This window comes from Armigeres subalbatus, chromosome 2, assembly GCF_024139115.2.
Source record: "Armigeres subalbatus isolate Guangzhou_Male chromosome 2, GZ_Asu_2, whole genome shotgun sequence".
NCBI lineage: Eukaryota > Metazoa > Arthropoda > Insecta > Diptera > Culicidae > Armigeres > Armigeres subalbatus.
The window spans coordinates 414616878-414641806 of NC_085140.1; the positions used below are offsets into that span (position 1 = coordinate 414616878).

Genomic DNA, 24929 nt, shown 5'->3' on the forward strand with positions numbered 1-24929 from the left:
CAATCCCGTCGGCGTCTAGTGCAGCACGTGGGTGAAAAATAGAGCAAAGTGGGGCAAAACATAAATCATAATAAAAGTCACCATTGGCGTTGCTGCGTCCTCATTCTGCGCTCTGATAAACGAACTTTTGCCCCACCTCACTCTAATTGTTGCATCGGGGTTTTCGGGAGTTCATTTCCAAACCACTCGAGCCGAGTTTGCGCGAAATTCGAAAATTCACTGTCACGAACCGTGTCGGGTCGGCCGTCCGTCTGGATGCTGGGCCTTGTTCAAGATTAAACCACCGGAGAAGGATCAGTTTTGTTTGAAGCTCGTGTGGATCCGGTTGCGAAAGTGAAAATTGTCTCCCGCTTTGTCCCCCTGTTCTCAGTGGTGGGTGTCCCCTGAGGATGGACATGCCCCCGGCTTTCTAACGGTCTCTTCCAATAGAGATAGTTGGGCCTGTGTATTGGGGCTTGTAAGTGCTAAAGTGCTGTTCCCAAGTGGTCAATTAGTGCCCGTGGATTAAGTTAACTCAGCAGACGAGGGCGCCTCGAGAAGGGTGATAGTGAATTAGATTGGAAGATTTACTGCAGTGAATGGATCATTGACCACGACGATAGCGTCATTGGAGAAAGCGGATTACAATTAGAGCGATTCGATTAGTGTTGTTGGTTGGAAAACAGATTGACGGTATGTCAAGTGATGCTGCCCAGAGTAATCTTGGGGCAGTCTGTTCATAATTAATTAAGTGTGTCGGAGTTCAAGTGAGAATAGATCCATAATTCCATTAGTGCAGAAGCATCGGAAGGTGTGAAGATTTAAAACACCTGTTGGAGGGTGCGATTTAAGTGAGAATCAGAGAAACAACCTGTGGGCGACCGAGTGGCTGCGAATGGATTAATGGAACGAATGAATTACTTAAGGTGAGGAAAGAATCCATTATTTCGATGAAAAGTTTTGCGTTCTTATGGTTTCAGACAAAACGAAGAAATTTAAACAATATTGGAAAGTATTTTGATTACAACGAAGTTTACTGCTAAAAAGCAACGAAATTGCTTCTCAGTAGAAAATTTCACAGCCTTTCATAAGATTTCGCAATACTGCGTTGACCCGATTTTATCACATTCCGAATTTGTCTGCTCCAGGTTTTGTCTACCCATAATTTGATCACTTATGATTTCTATAAAACATAGTTTGTTGTTAATTGTGATTCATTCCAAGATGTCGGTTTATTGTTTTGGAAGCTTGTATCACAAGCAAAAACGTGTACGGTTCACATGACTTGTAGCACGAAACCATAAACTTATTTATACTGCCGCTAACCGCAAGTCAGGCTTATCTGTATATGGGCGCCATATACAGATGCGGTTAGCGGCAGTATATTTGTGTGATGAATTTCAAACATTCAAAATAAATATATCCCGATTCTGTATCTCACCCTATTTTGTCGTACCAAAATTCAACAGGGGAGCGATGAAAATAAAACATTGCTGTTTATCTTTTCTTCTTTCTTCAATATATCTTCTTTGCAGCATCTTTAGAGTTATCCAACCGGAATAAGATACATCTTTGTCGCAACGTATTTTTCTCCACTCTTCCGCAGTTATTAATTGTTATAATTATCTTCTTTCTTTTGAGAGGCTTGCTGGAAGATTATAAAACCTACAGGATTACGATTTTTGCAATTATTCATGCGGCCATTTGCGTTGAAGCCTACACACTAAGCAAGGACTTCGCTGTTCGGTAATTATTTTTACAGTTTTAGTTCGGTAAATAATGATTTTACTGAGATAATTGTAAAGCTACTGTCAAAATTGATATTTTTACCGATGACTCAGTAAATGGAACAAAAATATTACTGTACACCGTGAAGAAATTACTGACTCTTTCGGCAATTCATTATTTTATAAACTGTTCGGTAATAAAATACTGTACTGACAGTAAAACATATAACTTTACCGAACATTTCATCAAATATACCTAAAAAATTACCGGAGACAACTGTTAACAAACAATTGAAACTAAATAGGAAAGAAACAGACGCCATTTGAATTACTCTTCGATTCGCGATTTTGCTGCAAGGAGATTTTGTGAGTTCACAAATTTTAGTTTTTTTTTAATCATTTGCATGTGATGTGATAAGCATTAGTGGTCTCATATTGTTTTAAACGATGCAATTCTTCTTGTGCCGGCGTTCACAAGTTATTTTGTCCGAACAAACTATTTTGCTGTTAAACTTCACGGTTCGGCTTGTGTTCTGCTAGAATCCATTCTAGTCGTGAAGTCCACTGATGAATATAGTTTTGTTGACCGCCAGTATAACAAGAATAGCATCGTTCGAAAATTGCATATGGGATCAGTATGCTTGAGACTGCAACTGAAAAAATAAATAATCAATTAAACTGATGCGATGGAGGAAAAACTTTCAGCGTGAAAACAAATTGAAAATGAGGCAGGAAAAATATAACAAAAATATCGAAAATAAGAATACATAATTCCAATTGATGTTTGGAGGGCAAAAAGAAAAACATGATTTCTTAAATATTACAATGTATTTTTTGTCTTTCTTTTTACATTCTTTTCTCTTTTCGAAAAAAAAAATTCTTTAAACTATTTACTGGTCGATCCGTAAAATCAATAAAATTTTACCGAAAGAAATGTTAATGTTTTACCGACGTCCTGTAATTTTATTGACCAATCGGTTCGTAGAATTACTGATAACATCGTCAATTTTTTGCCGAACAAACTGCAATTTTTGACAGTTCAGATTGATTTTTATTTACTGGGCGTTCGGTAATCAAAAAAATTACCGGGCTCATTACCGAACGTTCGTTTGAAAACCCGGTAAAATTTTGTTCCTTTTAAAAACATGTTCTTTTTTCTACAAATTCAATTACAGTAAATTTTACTGAAGCCTTTCAACAACATGCTTGATATGTATATATCTCTTAACAGCACTAGGGTAAATGATCCGATAGTGGAGGATCTAAGCACATTCCAACACTATTCATTTTCTTGGAATCTATCCATAAGCCACGTAGACTCTCAAGGGAGGATAAGCGATTCCATAAAAGTCTACGTTTGTCTACGAAGGAGGGCGGGGGAACAGCGATGCGCTTATGTAATAATATCGGCGGCGTGGTGCACACTTCTAGGAGAAATAAAATTTACCAGAAATTCCATTAGTTGACTATGAAAACTAGCTTCAGCATCCGTAGGCAGAAATTTGAATTTGATTTTGTTTTTAAATTGATTTTTGTTTTGTTGGACTTTGTTTAGCTTGAATTTGGTTTTGTTTAAAATTTGATTTTTGTTTCTATATTTTTTATTCTAGAATTACTGAATTACTTAACATGTGACTGATCTCCATATTATTTCGTAATGCGTCATTGATTTTTTTAAAGTCTACGTAGACTTTAAGGAAGGGGAGTGGGGTTTAGGAAAAGCCTACGAAAGTCAACTAGGGTTGAGGGGTGGTTTTAAACGTGGAAATTTGGTGTATGTGGTTTGTGCACAGCCCCTTATTTCGTTTACCTTGGATATATGAATCATTTGTTTGAGAAACTGCATATATCCATTTCGAGAAAACAACAAAAAACACTTTTTAACAAACTGGTACCGAATCTTTCAATTTCTCCATTACAGATCAATACTAAAAATCTCATTTAAGCCAGAAATGTTACATATGCTGCTTCTCAAGTAAACGATTCATATATATTCGATAGTTTTCCTCATCTACTTTAATGCAAAAATTCTTCCGTCGCATGCATTCCATGTATTTCGTCCTAAAATTACGACTCCAATTGTTAGTACATTGTTCCAATAGTTGAGGTATTGATATTTTTCAATTCATGTTCCAATAGTTGTGAATCCCATTATTTTCTTACGGGACTCGCAACTATAGGAACACTACCACAACTATTGGAGCAAAGGCGAACATTTAGAAAGGTATTTTAAATGTGATTAGGGGCCGTCCAGAAACCACGTGGTCATATATGGGGGGAGGGGGGGGTTTGGCAAATGACCACGATAAGCCACATGGGGGGAGGGGGGGTGTTGCTCTCGAACCACGTGGTTTTATTTTGGTGAATAACAATAGCGGTGTAAAAAATACAAATCATTAAAATTTAATGATTAAATATTAAACGCAAAGCGCATCTAAGGGCCGATGCCCACGTAGCGTCTTTTCAACTCAGCGTTAAAAAGACGTAGGTGCGCATGAAAAATCGATAACGCAGCGTCGGTCGCAACGCCGATGCATATCTGCATTATTCGATCATCTTAGCCTAAGATCCTATATCCATACATAAATAAACGAAAAAACAGGTTGCGATTCAGTCTCAATTTCCACAAAAAAAATTTGGATAGGAAAAATGGGAAAATATTTTAAAAAAATGCCGCAGATGGTTTTTGGCATCACGCCGCCGACACTTTTTCATCAGCGGACTACAGCTACAATTTTGAAAAATGTTATGTTTTTACAATAATCCAAGAAAAAATCTTAATCTAATCTAATCTAATATCATACTTGCGTAGCCAATACTTGAAAGCATCCTGGAAAATGACGGTTTCTGAATTCCGTCATTTTTCTTTTCATATGGCCAGGCCAACTACGCAGTATGTACCGCAGAGATGACTCCTAGATATTGAGCGACTTCAGGAATACCTCATTTCATTTCATTTATTTAGTCTACATCTATACAGATAACACTGAATCAACAATTTGACGCCACAATACACGGTTCGAGGCCGCATCTCTCCATCCTCGAATACGCCCCACGCTCGCCAAGTCGTTCTGCACCTGGTCTGCCCATCTCGCTCGCTGCGCTCCACGTCGTCTCGTACCTGCCGGATCGGAAGCGAACACCATCTTTGCAGGGTTGCTGTCCGGCATTCTTGCAACATGCCCTGCCCATCGTACCCTTCCGGCTTTAGCTACCTTCTGGATACTGGGTTCGCCGTAGAGCTGGGCGAGCTCATGGTTCATCCTTCGCCGCCACACACCGTCTTCTTGTACACCGCCAAAGATGGTCCTAAGCACCCGTCTCTCGAATACTCCGAGTGCTTGCAAGTCCTCCTCGAGCATTGTCCATGTTTCATGTCCGTAGAGGACTACCGGTCTTATTAACGTCTTGTACATGACACATTTGGTGCGGTGGCGAATCTTTTTCGACCGCAGTTTCTTCTGGAGCCCGTAGTAGGCCCGACTTCCACAGATGATGCGCCTTCGTATTTCACGACTAACGTTGTTGTCAGCCGTTAGTAAGGATCCGAGGTAGACGAATTCCTCGACCACCTCGAAGGTATCCCCGTCTATCGTAACACTGCTTCCCAGGCGGACCCTGTCGCGCTCGGTTCCACCCACAAGCATGTACTTTGTCTTTGACGCATTCACTACCAGTCCAACTTTTGTTGCTTCACGTTTCAGGCGGGTGTACAGTTCTGCCACCTTTGCAAATGTTCGGCCGACAATGTCCATGTCATCCGCGAAGCAAATAAATTGACTGGATCTGTTGAAAATCGTTCCCCGGCTGTTACACCCGGCTCTCCGCATGACACCTTCTAGCGCAATGTTGAACAACAGGCACGAAAGTCCATCACCTTGTCTTAGTCCCCGGCGCGATTCGAACGAACTGGAGTGTTCGCCCGAGATCTTCACACAGTTTTGCACACCATCCACCGTTGCTTTGATCAGTCTGGTAAGCTTTCCAGGAAGGCTGTTCTCGTCCATAATGTGCCATAGCTCTACGCGGTCTATACGTTCGTATGCCGCCTTAAAATCAACGAACGGATGGGGCGTTTTGACCTGGTATTCACGGCATGTTTTAAGGATTTGCCGTACAGTAAAGATCTGGTCCGTTGTCGAGCGGCCGTCAACGAAGCCGGCTTGATAACTTCCCACGAACTCGTTCACTAATGGTGACAGACGACGGAAGATGATCTGGGATATCACTTTGTAGGCGGCATTAAGGATGGTGATCGCTCGAAAGTTCTCACACTCCAGTTTGTCACCTTTCTTGTAGATGGGGCATATAACCCCTTCCTTCCACTCCTCCGGTAGCTGTTCGTTTTCCCAGATTCTGACTATCAGTTTGTGCAGGCAAGTGGCCAGCTTTTCCGGGCCCATCTTGATGAGCTCAGCTCCGATACCATCCTTACCAGCTGCTTTATTGGTCTTTAGCTGTTGAATGGCATCCTTAACTTCCCTCAAGGTGGGGCTGGTTGGCTTCCATCGTCCGCTGAACTGACGTAGTCATCTCCTCCGCTGCCTTGACTTTCATTGCCTGTACTCTCAGCGCCATTCAGATGTTCCTCGTAGTGCTGCTTCCACCTTTCGATCACCACACGTTCGTCCGTCAAGATGCTCCCATCCTTATCCCGGCACATTTCGGCTCGCGGCACGAAGCCTTTGCGGGATGCGTTGAGCTTCTGATAGAACTTGCGTGTATCTTGAGAACGGCACAGCTGTTCCATCTCCTCGCACTCCGCTTCTTCCAGGCGGCGTTTCTTCTCCTGAAAAAGGCGGGTCTGCTGTCTCCGCTTCCGTCTATAACGTTCCACGTTCTGCCGGGTACCTTGCTGCAGCGCGACCGCCCGCGCTGCGTCCTTCTCCTCCAGAATCTGTCTGCACTCTTCGTCGAACCAATCGTTCCTTCGACTTCGACCCATATACCCGACGTAGTTCTCCGCTGCGTCGTTAATGGCTGCTTTGACTGTATTCCAGCAGTCCTCAAGAGGGGCCCCATCGAGCTCACCCTCTTCCGGCAACGCTGCCTCGAGATGCTGCGCGTATGCGGTGGCGACATCAGGTTGCTTCAGTCGCTCTAGGTCGTACCGCGGCGGTCGTCGGTACCGAACATTGTTGATGACGGATAGTTTTGGGCGCAGTTTAACCATCACCAGATAGTGGTCAGAGTCGATGTTAGCGCCACGATATGTCCTGACGTCGATAATGTCGGAGAAGTGCCGTCCATCAATCAGAACGTGGTCGATTTGTGATTCTGTCTGCAGTGGCGATCTCCAGGTGTACCGATACGGGAGGCTGTGTTGGAAGTAGGTGCTGCGAATGGCCATATTCTTGGAGGCGGCGAAATCAATTAGTCGTAGGCCGTTTTCGTTCGTCAGCCGGTGGGCGCTGAACTTTCCAATAGTCGGTCTAAACTCCTCCTCTTGGCCAACCTGAGCGTTCAAATCTCCTATGATGATTTTGACGTCGTGGCTTGGGCAGCTGTCGTACTCACGTTCCAGCTGCGCGTAGAATGCGTCCTTATCATCATCAGTGCTTCCGGAGTGTGGGCTATGGACGTTGATTATGCTGAAGTTGAAGAACCGGCCTTTGATCCTCAACCTGCACATTCTCTCGTTGATCGGCCACCACCCGATCACGCGCCTTGCATGTCGCCCATCACTATGAAAGCTGTTCCTAGCTCGTGTGTGCTGCCGCAGCTCTGGTAGATGGTATGATTACCTCTAAACGTTCGCACCATTGATCCCTTCCAACAAACCTCCTGCAGCGCTACGATGCCGAATCCACGGTCCTTGAGCACATCGGCGAGTATGCGTGTGCTCCCGATGAAGTTGAGAGATTTGCAGTTCCACGAACCGAGTTTCCAATCGCTAGTCCCTTTTCGTCGCAGTGGTCTTCGCCGATGGTTCCGGTCCGTACTCTCTTGTTGATTGTTCGTTGCTTATGATTTTTTAAAGGCTGGCTTGCAGGGCCTGATACCAAACCTCCTAAATTTCCGGAGGACCATTCCTCCTTATTCCCGGTGGACCATGGTGCACAGTTTCACTTAGAGTCTCTCGCTGGCACTCGGACGATGATAAGCCGCCCCTAACATGGATAACAGACGCTGTTGTGAGCCGATCCTGACATGGAGAACAGACGCTCAGTAAGATTTGCACCACCGGAGAGGAGCAAACCACCCCTTCCCTGCCAGCATACGACCATACTTCCCACTGTGGTTGGTTACCCGATCTTCCCTAAGGTTGCTCGTATCCCGGCCAGCACCGGGGGAGGTAGGGATAGGAGTTGCTGGGTAAGAGGCTAAGGACCGCGAGATGGGGTCTATTTTATTCCTTCAGGTACGCGAAGTACCAATGGTACGCTTTACCCAGCATTTGCCGTGCCTTCAGGAATACCTAAAGTCACTTAATAGCTTGGAATCGAGGGGAAAGGAAGAAAGCGTGGACCTCCCGTACCAAACGCTTCCAATAATATATGTACCTAATCAGTGGCGTAGCCAGAAAATTGGTCTGGGAGGGGTTTTCCGAATATTTTTTTTTTTGGAAAAAAAAAATTTCTTCTAAAAATGTTGTCTCTGGGGGGGGTTTTATGTCCAAAACCACCCCCCTGGCTACGCCACTGTACCTAATATATAATAAAAATCGTGTACGTGTTTATGTATGATGTATATCTGTATGTGTGTATGTATGTTTATATGTGTACACTGATAGACAAAAGTATTAGTCATGTTTTAATAGAGTTTACTATGAAAACATGACGAGCACTCACGTCCATCATTGTATGTATGTATTTGTGTATATATGTGAATGTGTGTGTTTTTGTGTGGGTGCATGCGAGTTTAAATAAATTTACAGGTTTTCAAAACCTTACCTCTCCTCAATAATTCTGACGCTGAACATGTTTGAGCATTTATATAGGCTTGATCGCAATATTAGAGAGGGCATTACCCTTGATAACAATCGATCAGCCCTAGCAAGCACAAACATGCGCACGCCTTCAGGATCTGCAGCACTTTTTTATACACTACACATTTGTTTCGACCGCGGTCACTCCAATAATCCAAGAAAAAATCTTAAGAAGAAAAATTCAAAAGAATTTTTTTTTGTATATTCAGGAAAAATCAAGTAAAGAAATTTCCTGTAAAAACTTTGACATTACTTCATACAATCCTGATACAGTGCTGGCATTCAGAACTTTTTTTGAACAATTCTCTCTGAAAAATTTTGCTTGGAAATTTTGCTACAAATTAGTATTGAAACAAAAAACAAAACATCTCCGGTGTTAATTCCGAAAAAATTTCCTTAAAACTCCGAAAAAAATTCCAAGTGAATTCTGTCTGAAAATTAAAAACAGTCCTGTGGGAAATACATATAATTTTCGGTGGAAAAACATTCTAATGAATTTCTTCTAAAAATTCTTCCGAATCTTCACCAGAAATTCTTCTTCATTTACAAAAGAAGTTTTTCGAAAATTTAACACTTCAAAATGTTCAGTCTCCAGTTAGCCTTGCGAGCAAAGGCGTAGGATTGCCAATCCGGAGATGACGAGTTCGATTCTCGTTCCTGTCTAGGATGTTTTCGGGTGGGAAACATTCTCGACACCCTAGGTATAGTGTATCCATCGTACTTGCTACACAAGATATATAATCGTGCAATGGCTGGCATATAAAAGCTTTCAATTTATAACTGAGGAAATGCTAATAGAATATACTAAGTTGAAAGCAGACCAACTTCCAGTTGGAATATGGAGCCAATGTCACATAAAACACTTTGATATTTCCGTTGATTTTTTTTTTTCAATTATGAAATTTTGAAATGAAAATTTTTCGTTATACATTTTACCAAATATACTATATTAACAATATGATTCACTCTCACGAAATTTTGGCGACACCACATGTGGCGCCAACTCGCGTCCAAAAGGATCGATACACACGTAAATCGAACTACCCAAAATATGACGATCGTTTTACATACACTTCAAAATGTCATCATGAAAAAAATAGGGATGCTTGATGTTTTTTTGCAAACTTAATCGATTATGTTTAATCGAATGCAAACGGAAAATCAAATGTTGTAGCAGAAGTGTGGTAGGCATATTTTTGTGGAAATGTATAATAAATTTGATATAGCTCGTTGAACTGTATCCGGCGGGACCATGCCGGTGCACCATATCGAAATTGACGCACGCTGAAGCAGTTGGAGAGCTATACGAGGTTGCTGTGGAAGTTTACATTCTTCTCGCATTGTACCTACTCGCTCTCTGTTTCGCACACCATGTTGCTGTTTGCTCATTTGACTGCAACACTTTTATCAAATATACTATTGCGATTCTCTTCTAAAATTAGCATACTGGCTTTCCAGTTACGCGCCGGATCTCACGCGCCGAGTTGTGCGCCATGCAAAAAGTAAATAAACCAATGTCAAACAGATGTGAGCTTTCGGTGAGCTTTTCCACTTTCGCTTCTTTGATGGAATTGTTTGAGTTTTAAACGGGTTTTGCCTTCAATAAGACTGTGTTGGGTTCTGTATGTTATTGTGCTGGATCATGGTAGTGCAAACAGTGTAATGTGTGATGTAATATTTACATTGAAAATTGATGAAAATTGTATAGGTACCACAATATACTGGAATACCTTAGCGGCGCACAACTAAGCGAGGCAGAGGTGACTGAGCAAAATGCTAAAAAATCTCGAGAACCACAATATTTAATTTAACAATATGATTCACTCTCGCGAAATTCTGGCGACCCCACATGTGGCGCCAACTCACGTCCAAAAAGTTCGATTCACGTTATAATTAAACTACCCAACATATGACGATCGTTATACACACACACTCACAGTTTGAACGTTTGAAGCAAAGGTGTAGTTTGTCTGCTTTGCACTGCTTCATCGAAATATTTACAGTAGTGTTTGCATTTAACAAAGTCGATATTCCGGTAATCGATTTATTGAAAAATGTATGGACATCCCCACACTGTAAAATGTCATCGAACAACTGTATGACTACTCACCGGAAGATGGCAGGAGGGTTTTCCAGCACAAGCTAGAAAAAAACATGTTTAGATTCCTCTTTGCTCGCTAGATGATGTTGTTATCACCGGCAAATTGTTCGCCATTTCGTTGTATGGGAAAACTCGAAGTGAACCATATTGTTAATATAATATATTTGATTTTACGCTCTTTGTGAGTTCTACCACATTTTTTTTAATTTTCCAAGTATTTTTTTATTCGAGGCATTATTTAGAATTTCCACGGAAGAGTCTATGGATTACCTTCAAAAAATTCTTTGGATTTTCAAACAATAAATCTTTAGAATTCTCCACTCTTGAACCAGAAATCATTTTAAAATTTCATCGGGAATTCATTCTTCTTCGGGATGTCATTTTGATTTCTTTGGAGGTTCAGCTAAATATTGCTTTAAATCTTTACCATGCAAAGATGCACATGATTTAGAAAGTTTAAGGAATTTACACATCAGAAAATCTTTAAAATAATGATTTAATTTTTTAAGGAATTCCTACTGGAAATGCTTCAAAAGTTCAACCTTCACAAGTACTACAAAAGTACAATTTTTCGTTATTTCCACTTGTAAAACATAGGAATTTCCTCGGGAAATTCATTATTTGTGATTCAGATGAACTTTTTTCGATTTTCTACAGGAAAATCTTAGGAAATATTTTGGCATATTCCGAATAATTTCTTTTGTAAATTAAAAAAAAAACTTCTGAAAATTTCTAAGAATTTCTTTTGGGAAACAAAAAAAAAATCCATTGGAAATTTAGGAGAATTTCCATTGAAGATTCATTAAAGTTTTGGAAAAAAATCTTTAGAAATTTTGTAAAAAAGTAAGCTGGATTTTTTATACTTGAAATTCTTCGGAATTCGATGTTTATTGGAATTTTCATCGTAAATATGCATTTCGGATCCTTCTACGGATTCTTCTAGTTCTTAAAATTTTCTACCGACCATTTTTCGGAATTTCTGAAAAAATGTCGTTGAAATTCTAAAGATTTTCCGGGGAGACTCCGAAAAATTTCTTATCAATAATCCGAAGTTTCCCTTGCAACTCCAGAATAATTATTCTTGAAAATTAAGAAGATCTTGGAATTTAAAATTAATCTAAGCAATAAATGTAGACAATAATTTAGGCTTAAGAAGCCTAGTTTTTATGATATTGAATAATTATCATAATTGATCGAAAAAAATTAATAATGCACCTAAATGTTCTAAATGCACAAAATTCAAGTAGTGCGCATGAAAAAGGTTATGGCATAGAGAAGCTTGCATTTAAAAAATTAACATGAAATTCTAAATAAGAACTAAGAAGATTCCTGCGATATGAAAAAAAGTGGCAGTGTTCCAGAAAAAACTCTCCAATTCCTAAAATAATCTAGGCTAAAAAATAGTGTTATAATAACGATTGAAATTGAATTCTAAAACAAATCTCAACCCTTTCAGGAATGAAGGGTCATATATGCCCAGCGTTTTAGATTGTCTATAAAATCACAAAAGAAAGCTAGGCCATCATTTTCTGCAGTAAAATTGTTCATCTAGATATTGGCTTTACAGAAAAAATATGGGAGCTCAAATTTGACTGATCATGAAAACTCAGATATCCAAAACCTTGGAAAGATTTCGATTCTAAGAGCGTGTAAATAAAGTTTAAATGTTTGAATCATTCTAAACAGATGGGTGGTCAAATAAGATGGGTCATCCTGAAGGTTAAGCCAGTGATTAATATTCAGGAACACGAGATGCTCAAGGTACTTCAAAATGCTCTCAAGTTCAACCCACGAATCTACCAGATCAATCAAGACATTTGCAATGTTCTCATCATCGGTATATACCCAATCCGATGAAATAAGCATATGACCTTAATTTCCATTAACATGAGATCCAAGAGACAAGGTACCCAAAATTATCTTGAGTCAACAGCAAGTTGCGCAATGACTATGAGGTATGTTCGCAAACTGTTTTTGTAGGGCCTTAGAAGCACTGGGTTCACAGACTTGAATGATCAAGTATTCAAACATTACGACTTTTTGGACGTTTTGCATAACCAAAAAAAGTCTGTAGTAGATTGTATAAATAATAATTGAAGTCATATCAACCCAATGGACCTACTGGGATATTATATCATACATCATTCATAAGTTGGTTAATTGGATAAATCGAATGATCCGAACTCCAAAATAATAATTGGTCTATAATACATCCATTTCTCTATGAGTCGCTTATGAAAGGACCATTGACTGAAGCATATTCGAGATGTGGAATAGAAGTTCCTTGGAAAATTATTCCAAAGAACCATCAGAGTGACCGAGAAAATATTTTTAATATGGCATCATTTGCTTCCACGAGTCGATATCAAAATAAAATTTCAATGAAGAATTAAAAATTTTGAGAGATGAGCCAGCTCTGGATTTAAAATCTCTTTAGCAGAGAAAAAAATATAAATTTTCCATAATAAAATAGGAAATTGCCAATAAAGAACAATAATACACACAACAATAATAAATTAGCACTTGTAAAAGCAAAAATTGCAATTATGAAACAAGAATTTTCCATAAAGAAATCAAAATGTTCAACGGAAAAATACAAAATTTTCATGAATAAATCAATATTAGCAATGAACAATTAAAAAAAATATTCTAATATTGATGATTCTGAAAACAATACTGAAATTTCTACAGGAATGCTACTCAAAAGAATCAACAGTAGGAGGTTTCATTTGCATCTCTAATATTACAAATTAACTTTGTGATTCTATGATAAACCTTTCATTGTATAAGTTCAGTTCAGATGCTTCGCTGAGGTTAATATCTTAAGAATTTCCAGTAGCTCCAGAGCTATGGAAGGTCCCAAATACTCTAAGGAATCTATAGGGATATTCAGTGATGAACTTTATAGTTATTAAAAAAAACACTAATAAAAAAATTAAGAAAAAAAAATTAAAAGTGTAGGGATATTTCGGAAAATTTCTAAACCACTATAAATTTTTCTCGAAATTTCGCGGGCCCACATTTTTTTGTATCCTCCTGAAGCATTGAAGGTGTGCGAGCTCTAGATATCCTAATACCTGATACACATTACAACATGATAACATAATCAAAATTTTCGACTTCATGAAAATTCATAATTTCCATGCTGGGTTTAGTTTAATTTTGAATCAATTGAAATTGTCCATCTTCAAAATTGATCGAATTAACCATATGTGTTAGTAACATAAGGTTTTTTTTTAATTTTTGTACTTGAAAAAAACCACGTGGTCATAGGGGGGGGAGGGGGTGTCTGCCAAATGACCACGATAAGCCACATGGGGGGAGGGGGGGTTGAAAATTGTCAAAAATATGACCACGGTGTTTCTGGATGGCCCCTTACCAGTTTATCAAGTTAATCAATGCTGTTTTCACTTGGTTTGTATTTTTACACATCAATTTTTTATTGGAAGTTGTGAATTGTGAATGAAGAAGAAGAAGAAGAAGAAGAAGAAGAAGAAGAATTGTGAATGGAGCATTTGATTATTAGATTTTCCGCATACTGAACTACCGCAACCATACGAAACACACGACTATCAAACCATTTGCCCTATTGTCGATTTATATTTGAAATCACCAATACCAGAAATGTCGATCTATAGCGATTAGCTTGAGAACATATTTTGCATCATCTAATCGACCAAAATTTCAGTAATGATTGTTATTTGTCTGCATGTTTATTTATTATCACATTTCCTTCTGGCTTTTTTTATCTTTTGATTAGGGAAACAACCAATTTGATTTGATACTGCTGGCCATGTGGCGAAAAACTTTTTATCTTTTCTTAAATGCAGCATTCTAAAACAATTGAGGCGGTCAAACGCAAAAGCGACAAAAAGTTAGTTTTGAGAAAAACGGGTGCAAAGTTTTTCAATATTTGTTTGCTCCAGGGATTGAAAATTATACACAGAAAAAAATTATGAAAAATAAACAGCGCGTAAAACTTAACATGCAGAAATTTACGCTACACACTTCGAAAAAGCCATGTATAATTTTAGATGCTGCGAGACCGACACCCGCGAGCTTCATTATTGATGAGAAATTGTGTCACGATAAATGTGAAACTAGGTTCACTTTGAAATTTACACGGCGGTATTATTGAAACAAAAATGATAAAGTTCCAGACGGGAATCGAACATTGGTCCGCTGCGTGAGCGCCATTCACGCAACCACCTAGCCATCACCGCTTCATGAAGAAACAGATATCAAAGTGAAACAGGCTCTACATTCTTCCGCGTATGCTCTGTTCATTGTATCAACCGGTCGGCTGCTTGAGTGTTGGGTGAGTGTGTTGTCATTTCATACGTTCATCGCACCGGTTGCTGCGCTTTGGGTTCGATGGATGAAAATTTCAGTTTGTTTTTCATGGAAACTGTGGCGATTGGACTGAAACTTTCGTGTGCATCCAAATTGCCTGAAAAATACATTTTTTGGTGTGTACCTGGGAGCTGCGGATAGAGTCAAAATGATTGGCAAAAAATCTCCACCGCAAGCTGTCAAAAAGTATCCATCGCATCGAGAGAGTTTGTGAGCATTTTGAGCAACGCTGGGAGAGTACACGTGTAAATCCGCTTATAATTATAGTTCATTTCTAACAAAACTCATTTTTTGGTATCATTTTAAATCTATCGAGGAATTCTTTAAAAGTAAACAGCATAGAATAATTTTACAATCGTCACAATAATTTATGCAATGCGGTAAATCGACGAATGCAATTCATTCAAAAAAAGATAAACATAATAATAATTCAATGTGAGAAAACCGTAACGTGGCTACATCGAACACTGAGAGGAAATTCGCAGGTTTCAAGCAAAATATCTTGAAAATTAGAATCGATTGAGTCCGCAGCTCCCAGGTGTGTACGATGAAATGGTCCTGTTCCTAACAAGCTTGCTTACAACTTGTATGCAATATCGACGATTCACGTCAAATATTGTATACATTTAGGCTATATCCCGTGTGGAATTACGCTAATAATGGCGTTCCATTTATGTGCATGATTTTTAGCGTAAATTTTAGTGGATTTTTCTATCTGTGTATGGAATAAGTGGTCTCTGTCGGCGCCAAAACCCATGTGATCTCGACTCGGGAAAACCTTTTTCCAGGTTATTCGGGCCTTGTGATAGTCCGTTTATCAAAACGGTCCTTCATCCACTGACCGGTAGGCTCAAGCATCCCGCCCTCTGCTTCTGATTTATTCATTCATTTATTTAGTCTACATCTAAACAGATAACACTGAATCAACAATTTGATGCCACAATACACGGTTCGAGGCCGCATCTCTCCATCCTCGGATATGCCCCACGTTCGCCAAGTCGTTTTGCACCTGGTCTGCCCACCTCACTCGCTGTGCTCTATGCCGTCTCGTACTTGCCGGATAGGAAACGAACCGTCGTACCCTTCCGGGTTTAGCTACATTCTGGATACTGGGTTCGTCGTGGAGCTGGGCGAGCTCGTGGTTCATTCTTCGCCGCCACACACCGCCAAAGATGGTCCTAAGCACCCGTCTCTCTAATATTCCGAGAGCTTGCAAGTCTTCCTCGAGCAGTATCCATGTTTCATGTCCGTAGAGGACAACCGGTCTTCTTAGCGTCTTGTACATGACACATTTGGCGCGGTGGCGAATCTTTTTTGACCGCAGTTACTTCTGGAGCCCGTAGTAGGCCCGACTTCCACAGATGATGCGCCTTCGTATTTCATGACTAACATCGTTATCAGCCGTTAGCAAGGATCCGAGGTAAACGAATTCCTCGACCACCTCGAAGGTATCCCCGTCTATCGTAACACTGCTTCCCAGGCGGGCCCTGTCGCGCTCGGTTCCGCCCACAAGCATGTACTTTGTCTTTGACGCATTCACCACCAATCCAAATTTTGTTGCTTCACGTTTCAGGCGGGTGTACAGTTCTGCCACCTTTGCAAATGTTCAACCGACAATGTCCATGTCATCCGCGAAATAAATTGACTGGATCTGTTGAAATCTGGATCTGTTTGGGGACAGCAGGGACTATGTCCAAGGGCTTGACGATCTCTCCCCAGGCCATCTGCGAGTTGTGGCGCCTGCCTAGGATGTGGTGGGGTTTGACAGTGGGCCCTGTTTAACCTCTATAAAAAGCTGCATGAATCCGCAAGTACGCTTCGCCAAAGCGACCGTGTGCCGCTCAAGGCGCACGAGCCCAAGTCCTGGTGTTATGTGGGACGCTAAACAGCCCTGACACGACGGCCCTCCGACGAGACAGGAGGTTTGCGCAGGCCCAATAAGCCGCCTTTAAAAACAACTATTACGAACGTCATCGGACATCGGACCGGATAGTCTGCAGACCGTATCGAACGACAACGGCCAACGATGCATAAACTTTGCTGCCTCCCGCGGAATGGTAGTCCGAAGCACTTTCTTCCCCCGCAAGAATATCCACAAGGCCACATGGAAATCATCTAATCAAGTAACGGAAAACCAAATCGACCACGTTCTAATCGACGGTAAATTCGTCTCAGACATCACGAACGTACGCACTTACCGCAGTGCGAATATTGAATCCGACCACTACCTCGTTGCAGTATGTCTGCGGTCAAAACTCTCGACGCTGATCAACACGTATCGGAGTCGTCCGCCGCGGCTAAACATTGGGCGGCTACAAGACGGTAGACTAGCCCAAGACTACGCGCAGCAGCTGGAAGTGGCACTCCCAACGGAAGAGCAGCTAGGCGCAGCATCTCTTGAAGATGGCTGGAGAGATATTCGATCCGCCATTGGAAGCACCGCAACCGCTGCACTAGGCACGGTGGCTCCGGATCAGAGAAACGACTGGTATGACGGCGAATGTGAGCAGTTAGTTGAGGAGAAGAATGCAGCATGGGCGAGAATGCTGCAACACCGCACGAGGGCGAACGAGGCACGATACAAACGGGCGCGGAACAGACAAAACTCGATTTTCCGGAGGAAAAGCGCCAGCAGGAAGATCGAGACCGTGAAGAGACGGAGGAACTGTACCGCGCTAATAACGCACGAAAGTTCTATGAGAAGTTGAACCGTTCACGTAAGGGACACGTGCCACAGCCCGATATGTGTAAGGACATAAACGGGAACCTTCTTACAAACGAGTGTGAGGTGATCCAAAGGTGGCAGCAGCACTACGAAGAGCACCTGAATGGCGATATGGCAGACAACGGTGGCGGTATGGTAATGAACCTAGGAGCACGCGTGCAGGACATGCGACTTCCGGCTCCGAATCTCCAGGAAATCCAGGAGGAGATCAGCCGGCTGAAAAACAACAAAGCCCCTGGAGTTGACCAACTACCAGGAGAGCTGTTTAAACACGGTGGTGAGGCACTGGCTAGAGCGCTGCACTGGGTGATTACCAAGGTTTGGGAGGATGAGGTTCTGCCGCAGGAGTGGATGGAAGGTGTCCTGTGTCCCATCTACAAAAAGGGCGATAAGCTGGATTGTAGCAACTACCGCGCAATCACATTGCTGAATGCCGCCTACAAGGTACTCTCCCAAATGTTATGCCGCCGACTAACACCAATTGCAAGAGAGTCCGTGGGGCAGTACCAGGCGGGATTTATGGGTGAACGCTCCACCACAGACCGCGAATACAACGTGCCCACAAATCATCTATTCATCGACTTCAAAGCCGCATATGATACAATCGATCGGGACCAGCTATGGCTGCTAATGCACGAAAACGGATTTTCCGGATAAACTGATACGGTTGATCAAGGCGACGATGGATCGGGTGATGTGCGTAGTTCGAGTTTCAGGGGCATTCTCGAGTCCCTTCGAAACGCGTAGAGGGTTACGGCAAGGTAATGGTCTCTCGTGTCTACTATTCAACATCGCTTTGGAGGGAGTAATACGAAGGGCAGGGATTGACACGAGTGGTTCGATTTTTACGAAGTCCGTCCAGTTATTTGGTTTCGCCAACAACATTGATATCATGGCACGTAACTTTGAGAGGATGGAGGAAGCCTACATCAGACTGAAAAGCGAAGCTAAACGGATTGGACTGATCATCAACACGTCGAAGACGAAGTACATGATAGGAAGAGGCTCAAGGGAGGTCAATGCAAGCCACCCACCACGAGTTTCTATCGGTGGTGACGAAATCGAGGTGGTTGAAGAATTCGTGTACTTGGGCTCACTGGTGACCGGTGGACTCCGTAAGACGCTCCGATCGAATAGAGTTCGCCGCCGTACCAAACTGACTATCTACAAAACGCTTATAATACCGGTAGTTCTCTACGGACACGAGACCTGGACGATGCTCGTGGAGGACCAACGCGCACTGGGAGTTTTTGAAAGGAAAGTGTTGCGTACAATCTATGGTGGGGTGCAGATGGCGGACGGTACGTGGAGGAGGCGAATGAACCACGAGTTGCATCAGCTGTTGGGAGAACCATCCATCGTTCACACCGCAAAAATCGGAAGACTGCGGTGGGCTGGGCACGTAGCCAGAATGTCGGACAGTAATCCGGTGAAAATGGTTCTCGACAATGATCCGACGGGAACAAGAAGGCGAGGTGCACAGCGGGCAAGGTGGATCGATCAGGTGGAGGACGATTTGCGGACCCTCCGCAGACTGCGTGGTTGGCGAAGTGCAGCCATGGACCGAGCTGAATGGAGAAGACTTTTATGTGTAGCACAGGCCACTCCGGCCTTAGTCTGATAATAAATAAATAAATCTTCACTAGTAGAAATTGAAATAAAAATCTTTCCCCTTTTTCCGTGATTGTAAGGACGAGGCCAGGTATACAACTGCTTCTGTATGGGAAAAGAAATCCCAAGTACCAATTTGCGAAAATATACAGTAGATTGCTCAGTAAAGCCATGCACGACGTGTACACTTACCTATGCCATAATATGCTATACCTACCTAATCTGAAAATAACAAAAATGCATTTAGTTGTATAGAAATTTAGAACAATTGCTCTTAAATCAATGTAGAATGCGGTACTGCATTGCTTGACATTTAAAATGGAAAAAATAAATCTATTACCAACAGCTGCGTAGTCCTACGTCACCTTTGCGTACTACCACATTCTGCCGTAATCTGAAAAAGTGACGTATACGCCATTTCCCAAAAATGATGTTCAAGAGTAGTACTCATTGAACTCTTGAGCAGAAAAATGGCAAAATGCGTGTTGTAATTTGGCGCTTACGTCACTTTCTTAGATTACGGCAGCATTGGGCTGCACCTTTTTTGATGATTCCAACCTCACATATTGCGCACTCCGTGAACAAATTAAGATATAATACTTCCGTGCTCAAAATCCTCTTTTTACTGATGTCACCTACAACGTGTAGCGTAACCGCCACCAGAAATAACAATCGCGAACAAAGCGATGATGGTATCTTATGAGGTTTTCAACCAGCTTGGTAACAGTTTTGTCGGCGGATGAGGTTCTACGTTTCCGCCATTTATTCTAGCCCAGTAGCGTAATAGGATTGCGTCTGCTAGGTACCGCAGCTTCTGTTGGTTTTGCGTTCCAGTAACGAAGCGTCTTGTTAGTTTGCTCCGAGGGACAAGCACGGTGCAGTGTTCCACGGAATGGAAAACTTAACAATTCCTGTGAAATAGAAAATCTGGTCAGAGCAGCAGGTCTGTGTACAATGGTACGGCAGTTATAATAGAGCTTACGTTAATTATGAGGCAACAAAGAACATTGTGCTCCACCATTGTACTCTTGCGAAGTGATTCCGCTAAGACACGAATTGTAAAACCTGGTTTGCTAATGATTATTTAATTAGGTTTTAATCACCATTGGGAACCCGTTCACAGATAACAATCGGTGCCATGAAAAAAATGGTCAGGATAGCAGTTGAGTTGTTGAGTTATTTGTCATGTAACATGACCGTTAAAGATGGTTTCTATTCCATTCCCTCCGTGTAGTTAAAATAAAATCCAACGTTTTGTGTTGTATACTCTTGCTATGAACTGACTTATTGTTCAGGTCATGAACGATTCGTTAAGTAAAGCTTCACTATGTATGTATCACGCATTATTCAGGCCATTATCAGATTTTGTGATAATCCCAGTTAAGCCTTGGAACTGTTAGTTGTTTGATCTGATTTTGGCATTGTGGTCAATCTCCTGCGAACGGTATAGTTTTCTCTTTCGTTGTGCTGCCTTAATTTTTGTGTTTTTGGGTTGGGTATTTCTATAAGGTAGAATAGAATTAAATTCTGCGTCTCATAAACGCTGTAATGTAGAAGCAAATCACTTGATAGATTATTCACTAAATAGAAGCTTAAACAAATGTTCATCATTTACAACAGTTCTTCAATATGAAAGATTCATATGCTACACGTTGAAAGTCCTGTCCATCGGAGCCAACGACCTAACCCAATGTGCACCATTATTCCGCACTGTCGGTCAAACATGCCTTCCCATTCCGTTTCTCGACCACACAGAATATCATTCCGCGTGGTCCAGTGCTTCGCCGCCATTTCCATACTTTTCTCATCATGGTAGGGTCAAACGGGCGGGACTTTCATCCTTCCACACACTCGTGTTCCCAAGAATTTGAACCCATTTCTCGTTTCTTTTGAAGTAAAGTTTTGTGTCCAGGTCCTCCGGGAAAAAATAAAGGTTCGTTCTCATGGTTGTTGCTAATATACACATTCTCGTTTTCCGGACACCCCGGAGGCTCCTTGGTATGGTGTTTCGCTGTTGTCCCATACGGAGCGGACGAAGAATTCTTTTGCGCTCATAAAATTAAGTTAAAACGATATTACAGATTCTTCCGAGAGGGAAGGAAGCATAGGAATGTTTTCATTGTTACAGTTCTTGGTGCTTTTATCAAAGGAGGAACCATTTTTCAATTTTATTTCTTTTGTATGGGGTTGTAATTTCTATGCAAAACTGGAGAAACCATTTTGCGTAGAACTTTATCGTTTGAGAAAGATGAGTTTTTGTTTGTTTGTACGTTTATTTCGAGCCATCAAAAGATCAGGGAAAGTAACTTTAGAAACAATTTCCAACAAATTTGCGCATTATCTTTCAGTCAATGAGAACACAAGCATGATTAGGATCAATGTTTGTCCGTGTTTTCATACAAATCATAAAGCTTGTTAAAGTGAACTTTTCTGCGCCCTCGGTATACTTCTTCTATTTTATTCCTCTATAGTATATTTTTTTTCAAATTTCAAGATTCATTTTCAGTTAGTAATTCTTCTTATTCGTTTTTATTTCTTGATTGAATTTTGCTTTGAAAGACTCATTGCATTACATTTAAAATTTCAAATGATCGAAACATCTAAATATTGAGCTCAATTCATCACTCAGAGAAACAAAATACTCCCAGGCATATGGTGTGATAAAATAAACATCATATTCAAAGCAAATCTTTATATGCATATAAATGAAAGCATTGAATTCCAATAAATGGAATTGAAAATATAAGCTTCCACAGTATTTTCCCACGGAAACGATGCTCCGCTTTTGCCAACTATGTCTAAAAGATATTTCTGCCGTAGCGAGAAAAATATTTACTTTTCAATTCTTCCAATAATTTTCCGTCTCTGGTGGAACGTTGCCGCCTTCAAGAGCCAAGTGCTTTAATAAATAACAGAACAAGTGGAGCTCCCTGCACTAAGAAAATGTATAAACCATCGTTTTGGTAAGCAGAAGAAACATCGTCGGCACAAACGCTTTCTCCTTTCTAACAAGGAGGATTACTATCCTTCGGATGTGAGAGAAATTAACGACCCTGCAATAACAAAGATAACAACCGGTATGAGTGGGAAAAGAAAGTGCGGCAAGTAATTTGCGAAACCAATTTTCTGATAGCCATATTTGTGTGGGATTTTATTCAATTACACCACTGCTGTAAGCGAGAGAGGAAAAAAAGCAAATATTTAATCAGACGTGGGTTTCTTTTTCAGCCCAAAGCAACAGATACCTCAAATAGCCCAACGATGAATGTGGGAAATGTTGAAGGATGGATATCTGAGTCCGTTCAATGAAGTCCAACGTTGGAAGCGCAATGTGAATATAATACGTTTTTTCAATGTGCGCAAAAATCTATTTTTGTAGATTTTATCGAACGGCATAGTCTTTCGACTGTGAGAAAAAAAATCTGTCAGAAATTCAATTAAAGGAAAGTGTTAATGATGCCCGTTGCCAGGTGCTTCATCAAACGAAACGGATCCATTCAATAGAAGACACGAGCTTTATGAAATCAAAGAGATGAAATGAAATGTTTGATGAATGATATTTTTTTGTTTAGGCTATTTACCAAATTACTGCTTTTGGAATTTGAAGAATATGTTTGTAACGACGACGAAGACTGTATTAAATTATTTAATCAATTGAAACATTTTTTCTGTAATGCTTTATAGGGAAGATGCACGTCAACTCGGACAATTAATAATAAGAGAAGGAGAGGAGTCCCAAACAACTGTGCAGAATTTGGGCCCGATTGGTTGCTTCCAATAGAGGCCCTGGGCTCGGAGCCCGGTGCCGGTTTAGGAAATTTTCGGCTTGGAAATTGGCTCAACTTCCCCTGGACATAAAAGTATCATCATGTCGTACTCATGACGTACGAATGTAAAAATGATAACATTGGCTTAGAAATCTCACAGTTAATATCTGTGGAAGTGCTGAATGATTATTAAGCTGCGAGGTGGAAATATCCTCGTGGGGGATGTTATGTCAATAAGAAGAAGAAAAATAAAGAAGAGATTGCTTTCCGTATCGCTTTTGAAGTTTGAATGGAAATTAGTATGAGAAAACGTATATTTTCTTTTAAATATTTCAGTTCATCGTAAACCAAGTGGCACATTGCATTTATTCTTCAAACCCAAAGGTGGCCGAAAAACTTGGCTGAAGAAGTAACGTTGCTGACACGTCTACGAAAACTGTTATAACGCTTCGAAGATTGAGTGTTCAAACCGTATACATAAAATCGTTTATTTTGCCAGCACTGCCGAACAACGTTGATCGATAATTTTACTGAGTGTTATTTTAAATTATTGATCTAATAGGGCTTTGGTGCTAATGGAAGTTAGTCGGAAACATTTCACAAATTAAAAATTCCGACAAGAAGGAATATAGGTTTTGCGATCGTCTCTCTGACAACCACAGTTGGCCGGAACTGCTGGAAAAACATTGATTTCTTGCATATGGTTTCAGCAATCAATTTCCGAAGCGTAATAACATTTTATGTAGTCGAGTCAAGTACGAGACACTGAAGACGAACACCCAGTTGCAGTCGAAATACGTATCTGCAAAGATAACAAAACGAGGTGGAATTAAATGGAGAGTACTAATGGTACTAGAGTACTAATCTCGTCTTAGACGGTTGAATACATTTCACTAAAAAGAGCTTAAAATAATTTTTCTGATTTTATGTAGACCTTCTAACTACGTATATTTTTCGGCGAAGTCGTTTGGCATCTTTTAGACTATACGGTAACTAACGTTTTGAGTCACGTGAATGACGATGAAGTGAAGCAACTAAGAACAAAAATGGTAAAAAGTACGTTTTCCCATATTAATCTCCATATAAATTTAAAACGCGATGCGGAAAGCAAGAACGTAATCAATCAAGCCCATATTCTGCACATTCTGTTTCAAAATTATTCAGAAAAACCTTGATCTCCGGTTCTCGATTAAACCTTGTCCAGTCAAGAAGTGCAGGATGTTCACTTGCAGGCTTCTAAATCGATAAAATTGAGGCATCGGGGATTTTAAATGACCTCTGGGGATCAATGCAAGGTAGCTTTCGAGGTTATTTTTAAACAAATTTTTGCATTGCGCAGCCCTGGTAAGGTGGTCTACCGAAAAATAAGCATATGCGGTATTTCGAAAAATTTCGTTTTCTTGATTTCGTTTCGTTTCGTAAAATTACAAAAATTTCGATAAAAAAAACTAGCTTCTAACGAAATTTAACGGAATTTCGAAACAAATTTAAACCTGAGCCATACTTTATATTATCAAAAATTTTGGCTGCGCCGCTGAACAAATCGTTAAGATGTTTTCAAAACTTTAGGTTATACATTTTTTTCTATCAACGCTTACTACATAACCCCATTCTTAGTCGACGAATACGTATGTAGTTTTCTTCTATAAAACGTCTTCAGTGTTTCCAATATTCAAATTCATATGTTGTGATATTTTTTACTATTTGTACAATATGAATGCGGAATCGATCGTGTCAT

The 24929-nt window shown here is 40.7% G+C and overlaps 1 protein-coding gene across 5 annotated transcripts in view; it reads left to right on the plus strand.

Annotated features, from left to right (window-relative positions):
• The first annotated feature begins 313 nt into the window (after positions 1–313).
• Positions 314–24929, plus strand: part of LOC134213389 (potassium voltage-gated channel protein Shaw-like) — a 356566-nt gene continuing 331950 nt past the window's right edge. For 3 of the 5 annotated variants that reach the window (XM_062692404.1, XM_062692405.1, XM_062692406.1), the window contains exon 1: positions 314–905. The gene's annotated coding sequence lies outside the window, so the exon portion shown is untranslated. The remainder of the gene's footprint in view (positions 906–24929) is intronic. The other 2 variants (XM_062692407.1, XM_062692408.1) reach the window with 2 other exon arrangements.